The following is an 8,910-nucleotide window of genomic DNA, read 5'->3' as shown; positions in this document are numbered from 1 at the left end:
TGGGTGTTTTTGTTTCTTTAGTTACCGTAATATTGCTTAATTGTTGAAAAATAAGGCTTATCAAATATGGTAGCATCTGAATGCAAAATTTAGGCTTTGGAAACTGAGGAGTTTTTGTTTTGTTTTGTTTGTGTAGTTAATGTGACAATACTTTGAGAAATGGTCTTACAGCTCTGCGTTAGGATTCAGAACCCGCTGCGATTTTTCACAGCAGTTACATATTACGGTGCAGACTGTTTCTAAATAAATTAATTAATTAAATTAAATAAGGTTTTAATCTATTTGCCTTTTGAGAGCAAGATCGTGTACAACTTATAAAAATGATACAGGTTTTAAGCATCGGGAGACATATTTTAAGCCAGTGGTTGCCACACGTGGCTTTAATGGAATAAGTGCCATTGAAAGTAGCGTAAACTGGAACGGACTGATAGAGGGGAGAAACTAACTCCGCCCCAGGTCGTTCATTATAGTACATTACAAGGTGATGCAACCTGTTCTATCTGCATCGAAAAGGTGAGATTTTGCACAAATGAAATTGGTATGTTCGGTTTAAGCTAAAGTAAAGAAGTACTGTGACACTAGATGCCTGGTGGGAGAAAGGTTGGTTAAACACTGAACTGTCTATTCAGAAACTTCTTGTTGGAGCCCTAACTCACTCCTACCCCCATCCCCAGAAGCTTGGAATGCTGCTGTTTTGAGACAGGGCTTTTAAGAAGGCGATTAAGTGAAAATGAGGCTATTAGATGGAGTCCTGATACTGTCTGACTGGCGTCAGCCACCCTCAAACAAACCGACGACGTTGCCACCCTCCGCAGGGCAAGGAAAGGGAAAGGGAGCGAGCAGGACCTGGGTCCCTCTAACTCATTCTGGGGGGTGGGGTTGGGGAAAGCAGAGTTGTGACTTTGTTATTCATGACTTTGACAAGATCACAAAGACCATGAGACATGGCCTAGACTTTTTCTGGACTGCACCCTGAGAATAACAGAGGAAGGTAAAACTAGAGGGCCTGTGTACCAAACAAGTTAGGGGGGTCGAATTAGGCCGAATAGAGAGCAAAATGCTATCTGGGCTGTAAAGCAGCAGGGTTCTGTTTTCGGTTCTAGTTTTTGTTGCTGTAATAAAACACTCTGAAGCAGAACCACAGAGAAACGCTGCTTGCTGAACCCCTCAGGCTCTTAACTTGGTTAGCTTTCTTACCCAGCCCGGGACCATCAACCTACGGAATGGAGCCGCCCTCAGTGGGCCTGCGCTAGCCTACATCTATTAACAAGGCAGTTCCTCCCTGGCAATTCCATGGGCGATCCCTCGTGGGTGAGGCTCTCTTCTCAGCAGACTGCAGGCTTTCTGAAATCGACAAAGCCAAAGAGGGCAAATATACGTTTCCTGGCTGTTTCTATTTGTTTGTTTGACACGGGATCTCACTATGTAGCCCTGGCTGTCTTGGAACTCTGTAGTCCAGGCTAGCCTCAAACTCAGAGATCACCTGCCTCTTGTCTCCTGAGTGCTGGGATTAAAGGGATGTGCTATACCTGGCCAGTTACTCCCGGCCCCCCACACACAAAAAAAACCAAAAAACTTCCACGGTCCTACCTTTTTCCCCAATGCTAGACCTGTGTAGTTTCTTAGAATGGCCAATTGTGTGGATTAGTATAATTTAGAAGCAATCTTACTCAGGATTTTAACTCGGCCACATTCATCATATAGGGACGACACGGAAAGAAATTCAGGAATACACACGCCCATATTTGAATCTTCAGTCACATTTATTTATTTGAAAGATTTATTTGTGTTCGAGCTTGCGTGGTGTGCGTGCGTGCGTGTGTGTGCGTGTGTGCGTGTGTGTGTGTGTGTGTGTTGTGGGGGAGGGGGGAATGCCCTTGGAGGCCTTAGAGGGCTTGAAGACTCCTGGAGGTGGGTTACAGGTTGTGCAATGCCCAGCTTGGCTCCTGGAAACAGTTCAGGGCCTCTGGAAGAACACCAAGCACTCCTAACTGCTGAACTATCTTTCCAGTCCCTGAATTCTTAAAAGCTTGATAACATGTAATAGCTCTATGACTTTGTGCTTATTTGCTTTAAAAAAAAAAAAAGCCTAGTATTATTTATCCTTAAAAGGGATTTATCTACTAGCGCAGTATAATCTGGTTATGTAGTCACCTGATTAATAACCTTTCTTCTGAGATTATTTTTATATCAATTATACAAAACAGATATTCTCCGGATGATCTGATTAAATGGAATTTTTTAATGTGTAATGTTGCCCACAGACTTTGAATTCTGATTAGCTAAAATGTTCTCTTAATTTCTCACGGTTTTTTATTTATTTATTTCGAGACAGGGTTTCTCTGTGTAACAGCTCTGGCTATCCTGGACTCCCTTTGTAGACCAGTCTGGCCTCAAACTCACAGAGATCCACCTGCCTCTGCCTCCTGAGCGCTGGGATTAAAGGCGTGCAACCACCATGCCCAGCTCTAATTTAGCTTTTCATAATTAACATATCTTTGTTTTGTGGGGAGAGATGGGGGAGAGGTATGCATGTGGAAGTGGAAAAATACTGCGGCAATCAGTTCTCTCCAAGTCCAAGTCCAGAGATGGAACTTGGGTTATCAGGCTTGGCGGGAGGTGTCTTTACCCATTAAGCCATCCTACCAGTCCTCTCACAATAATTTTAAAAGAAAAATATTTATGATATAGATTCATCAATGTTCACAGTAGAAATCTTGGGAAATAGAGAAAAAGAAGAAAATAAGTCACCTGTGTTTCGCTGCCCAACAGAACTGCTTTATTTTGTTAGGGGAAGGTGTGCGTGCTAAGGCATGCTCTATAAGGTCAGAGGACAAGGTACCAAGTCAGCTCTCCCTTCCATCTTGAGGGTTCTGACATCAAACTCTTTTTTTTTTTTTTTTTTTTTTTGGTTTTTCGAGACAGGGTTTCTCTATGTAGCCTTGGCCATCCTGGACTCACTTTGTAGACCAGGCTGGCCTCGAGCTCACAGCGATCCACCTGCCTCTGCCTCCCGAGTGCTGGGATTAAAGGCGTGCGCCACCACGCCCGGCCACCAAACTCTTTTCTTATTTTTCCCAGACAGGGTCTCTCTGTGTAGAGACTTGGCTATCCTGGAACTCACTCTGTAGACCAGACTGGATTCGAACTCCCAGAGGTGCACCTGCTTCTGCCTCCCCAGGGGACACAGAGAGGTCAGAGAACAACTCTGTGGGGTCAGTTCTTTCCTTCCACCCTTCTGTTGGTTCTGCACATGGAACAAACATAGTGAGGTACTGGGCCATCTGTCGACACAGGACTGCCTGATTCTCTGGGTAGAGGGTACGTAGACCAGGCTTGCCTTGAACTCACTATCAGCCTTCCATGTGTAAAAACTACAAATGTGTAAACATGTGTCACCTGAGACAGGATCTCACTGTGTAGCCCTGGCTGACTTGGAACTCAGTATGTAGACCAGGCTGGCCTCCCAGACGCCTGCCTCTGGAATGCTGGGATTAAATGCCAGTGCCATCCCCACAGCACAGCAAGTACTCTTGTTTGTTTGTTTGTTTGTTTGTTTGTTTGAGATAAGATTTCTCTGTGCAATAGCCCTGGCTGTCCTGGAACTCTCTTTGTAGACCAGGCTGTCCTGGAATTCACACTATGCTCAGCCTCCAGCAAGTACTCTTAAATAAATGTCAATAACATGGATGTTTTGTGTGTGTGTGTGTGTGTGTGTGTGTGTGTGTGTGTGTGTGTGTGCAGTATTTCCTCATATAGTTACGTCATAAGGTATCTGTTATGTTTTAAATCTGGAGTGTTCCATGTTGGCATAATGTTCTTGTGGTCTGTGTGCTGTTTAGCCTTGCTCATTCAAATGCTGATTTCTCTACCCCACTCTCTGGATCAATCCGGAGGTTGCATTGTGATGTTTATTCTAAGTATCTCCAGTTTCAAGTTTGTGTAAACATGTCACCATTTGTTCTCTATCTTGCCAATAAAGCCAACTAGCCAATGCTGAGCAATAACAAAGAATATGGTGGGACATCCTGGTCCATTGAGAGGAGGAGAAATTGCAGGAAGGAGAAGTTGGAGCCAGCCACAAGGAAACATGAAGAGAAATGAACCAGGCCGAGGAGATGAATTAAAAGCAAGTATAATGTGGGAAATCTGAATGGGAAGAAATCATACTAGTGTGGAGGTTGAGGATGGAGTAATTATTGTGCTGCATTGTGCTCTAGGCTAATTAAATAGGTCCTGGTGGTCTGTGTGGTTGTTTGGATATAAAGCTGGTCAAGGAGTGACCACTGACTTACTAAAATAATAACTCAATGCCAGCCTGTGATGACTCTGAAGTCTGTAGGAGATGGAACATGCTGGCAGAAAGGAGTCGTTAGGAATGAGTAATGTAATATCGTTAAATTCACACCAATCCCACGTAGCAGAAAGGAGTCGTTAGGAATGAGTAATGTAATATCGTTAAGTTCACACCAATCCCATGTAAAACAGTTTTTTACAAAAGCCAGGTGGACGTTAATAGCACGAGTAAGGGGCCAGTTATCCAAATGGTTAAAAAAAAAAAAAAATAATAATAATAATAAAGCTTTGGGACTGTGATGAAGTGATGTGTACAGAACCTCAGTTCACCCAACAGCAACAAAACAAAAAGCAAGAAAAGGCTTTATGACAAAATAATTGCACCAAATCTTGCTTTTTAAAACTTTCCATTAGCCCAGTGGGGAGCACGCCTTTAATCCCAGCACTGGGAGGCAGAGGCAGAGGTAGAAGGATCTCTGTGAATTTGAGGCCAACCTGGTCTACAGAGTGAATCCAGGACATAGAAACCCTGTCTCAACAAAACAAAACAAAACAGAACAGAACAAAAACTTTCCATTAACTTTAAAATATTTTTCCACTGATTCTCAAGGTTTTAGACATTATTTGTGTTTTAAGGTTTTTCTAGTTTAGTACCCATATATATGCGTGTGTGTGTGTGTGTGTGTGTGTGTGTGTGTGTGTGTGTGTGTGTGTAGCTATATATATACTACTTTAGGCAATAAGATAGTAAGTCTTTACTTTTTAAATCAAGGTCCCACTGACATCAAACTTGTTATCCTCCTGCCTCAGCCTCCTCAGTGTTGGGGTTTGACCTAGGGAAAAGACTGTACAATAAATGTGGTGAGCACAAAGCCTAGTGGCCAACTATTGGGATCCTGAAATAGACTAAGAAGGGCAGCCATGAGGCCTAGCACAGGGACCAGCTGGTTGTAAGAAGATGACAGACAACCTAAGAGGCAGGGACTCGTGCCTGTCAGGTCCTTCATGCTGACCTCACACAGACTAACAAAAACTCAGAGAAACTTAAAGCCAGGAGCTCTTAGTCTCTAAAAGAGGTCCCTGGTCTACAGAGCCAAGTTCTGGGACAGTCAGAGCTACAAAATAGAAGCCTTATCTCTAAAAACTGGGAAAAGAAAAGGAAGGAGAGGCAGGCAGATCTTTGTGAGCTTGAGGCCAGCCTGGTCTACAGAGCAAGTTCCAGGACAATACAGGAAAACCCTGTCTCCAAAAGCCAAAATAATGAAGAAGAAGAAGAAGAAGAAGAAGAAGAAGAAGAAGAAGAAGAAGAAGAAGAAGAAGAAGAAGGGGGGTGTGGTGGTGTACCCCTTTAATCCTAGCCCCTGGGAGGTAGACACAGTCAAGTCTCTGTGAGTTCATGGCCAGCCTGGTCTACAGAGTGCATTCCAGGACAGCCAAGGCAACACAGAGAAACCGTCTCAAAAAAACAAAAATCTAGGGGGCGTGGTGGCACACACCTTTAATCCCAGCACTCAGGAGGCAGAGGCAGGCGGATTGCTGTGAGTTCGAGGCCAGCCTGGTCTACAAAGTGAGTCCAGGATGGCCAAGGCTACATAGAGAAACCCTGTCTCGAAAAACCAAAAAAAAAAAAAATCTAAAAACAAACAAACAAACAAACCAGATTTAATAGATGGTTTCCTATATTTGGGTTTTGCTCTTTGTGTATAGAAGGAAGGTGATGGTGGCAAGACTCCAAACTAGGCCATGGTAGATAATTACTCTATGTTTTGTTTTGTTTGTTTTTTGTTTTGGTTTTTCTGAGACAGGGTTTTTCTTACATAGAGCCCTGGGTGTGCTGGACTCTATCGGTAGACCAGCCTGGCCTCGAACTCAGAGATCCGCCTGCCTCTGCCTCCCAAGTGCTGGGATTAAAAGTGTGTGCCACCACATCCAGCTTACTCGTGTACTCTAAAACACCTAAGTGATCGATTTTTTTTTAAACTAAATGTTGTTTGCTCCTGGGAAAAATAGAATGTGTTATTGTCTCTAAGGATTAAACTTCCTGGAAATTTTCTGCTGCAAAAACCCAAAGGAGAATGAACTAAGACAAAACAAAAATCAGAGTTCCGAAGCATTGTCTTCAGGCAGTTCTCTGAGGTGGCACCGAGACTCCACAGCTTAGGTAGAAGGCTGTCACCCTCAAATATCACTGACAGCCTTTTCTCCCAGAGAGCTGCTTTGTCCACCTAGCTCCCTGCGTAGTCTCTCCCAACAGGGCAGCAGTTAGCCTGAACACTATGTGCACTCCATCTCTGGTCCAATATAGGCCTGCTAACTGACCCATTTCAGTTAAAACAGCAATGTTTCTTTCCTAAAGCACCAGCAAACTGCACTCAAATGCTTCAGTTACAGGATAGCAGGATAATTTGCTAAATTGGAGGACCATAAAATAAGCCTGTTGATTCTGTGGTCTGGCAGCAAGAAGAAAGTTCTGGACTTTGTTTCTCTAGTTATAATTTTAGACTTTACTGGGAAAAAAATTAACGAAGATAACACTGCACATTGGGACAATCCCACATGGACTTGCTGCCGTTACCAGTCTACAGTATCAGGCTTTTGATGATTAACTTAATTCCACAGGAAAATAAAACACTTATCTATGTACCTAGGGAAGCTATGGGCGGAGTATAACTTTAACAAGGTATAAAAAGTATTAAGTACTTTGTTAAAACCACTATTTTTAGTTTGTGTTACTGAGCTTAATAATGTTGCTTAAACACATGTGAATACTGAGGGTTTTGTTTGTTTTTTTTTAAGACAGGGTTTCTCTCCTGTCTTAAAAAACAAAAACCAAACAAACAAAACCCAAACAAACAAAACCCAAAATAAATAAATAAATCAATAAATAAAGACAGGGTTTCTCTGTGTAGCCGTGGCTGCCCTGGAACACCCTCTGTAGACCTCTTGAATTCAGATATCTGCCTGCCTCTGCCTTCTGGGCTCAAAGAGCGCCTAGGTAGCCCAGGACCTTCAATTCTGAGTTATCTAAAAAGAAGAACTAATACAATAAAATTCCCCTAGGAAAATAATCTATCGTTAAAATACCAAAATGGTCTGCCAGGCAGTGGTGACATCACCTTTGATCTCTTTGCTTAGGAGTCGGAGGCAGACAGATCTAAGTTCAAAGCCAACCTGGTCAGCCAGGACTAGAGAGACCCTGTATCAAAAAACCAAAGTAAAACGTTTCTTCAAATGTATAGGTCCTTTTTTAGTGATGGTTATGCTTTTCCATATCTTCCAATTTAACCATGTAGAGATAGGTAAACATGGTTTAAATTTTTTTTCTGTTCATATTTTTAATTTTGTCCCCGTTTAAAGTTTAAGGCTTCTTACAGAACATAATTAATCTTGAGCTCGGACACTGAGGAAATGCTTAAGACACTCTGAATCTGAGGTCAGCTACTTCCTCTCCTGAGAAGCATCCTAAACATTTCCTGTGTGTATACACATATATACATTTATATTGTTTAAAAAAACGTATGGACGTTGAAACACTTAGGTTTTCATTAGCATTTATTAACTACAAATCTTATGGCGACTTTTTACATATATAAGAAACTCCGATTGTGTTCGCCCATATATGTAATTTATGTTAATGAGAAACATTTGTTGACATTATTGTGTTCTACAGGACTTGAATGGCAGATAAGAGACTCCGGCAAGTTCTAACTTGAATCAACAGCGTGAGTTTTCTAAGGTTCCTGGCTTCCTCTAAAATTAAAAATCTAGTACGCAGCACTACATGCACATTAAGTTGACTATTAAGGAGCTTCTAAACGTTGCGTCTCATATTTTGTTCCACTACCAAGCATTAGGTTTGATGAAGTTATGGTGGGATTCTTGGTGTTTGGTGTGTGTGGGGAGGGAGGGGGGGGCGGTCTTTAACCTAGATGGCTTAACAAGAATACAAAGCAGGAATTTGTTTCCAGTCCCAAGGAACTATTGAAACCAAAGCATTTAGTGATAGGGTAAGAAGCGAATGGGAGACTTTAAAATCCAATTTTGTAACAAATTCAAGTGGTATGAAAATAGCCAGTTGTGGAAGTCCGGCTTTTCCTAGATTCCAGAACAAAAGAGCATTTGCGAACCGAGGGGATTTGACTTCCTGCGCTGCCCCCTTTCATTCCCCCATATAATCACTTATGGAACAGAAGCGCCCACGGCCTGCCTGGTTCCTATGCTTCTCCCCTTCAGGGCCAGCATTTAGGTCGGACCAGACTGCCGCCATTCTTTAGGGGGGGGGGGGCTCGGTGTCCCGGGAGCGAGCCAGGCCCCGGCAAAAGGGTCCTCAACATCTGGTGCAGAACTCCGCGCGTCCGAAGGCGATCGAGCCCAGTGTAAGGATCCTCCGGTGCCGGGGGCTGGAGAGGAAAACAAACGGCGCGCAAAAACAAAAACAAAAAAACCCAACACAGTCCCTTATCAGCGTGCGAGGGGGGAAAAGGGTGGAGACCCGAGGAAACAAGCGGGCCCAGCGCCCGAGCTCCCGCCCGAGCGCCTTTTAAACTGCGTTTCTGCACCTCTCGCTCTGCGCCGCGGCGGCTGGAACCCGCGCGAGCCGCCTGGCCAATCCCC

Source organism: Acomys russatus, chromosome 31 (assembly GCF_903995435.1).
Source record: "Acomys russatus chromosome 31, mAcoRus1.1, whole genome shotgun sequence".
Classification (NCBI taxonomy): domain Eukaryota; kingdom Metazoa; phylum Chordata; class Mammalia; order Rodentia; family Muridae; genus Acomys; species Acomys russatus.
The sequence above is the reverse complement of the archived record's forward strand: the minus strand, read 5'-3'. Positions refer to the sequence as shown.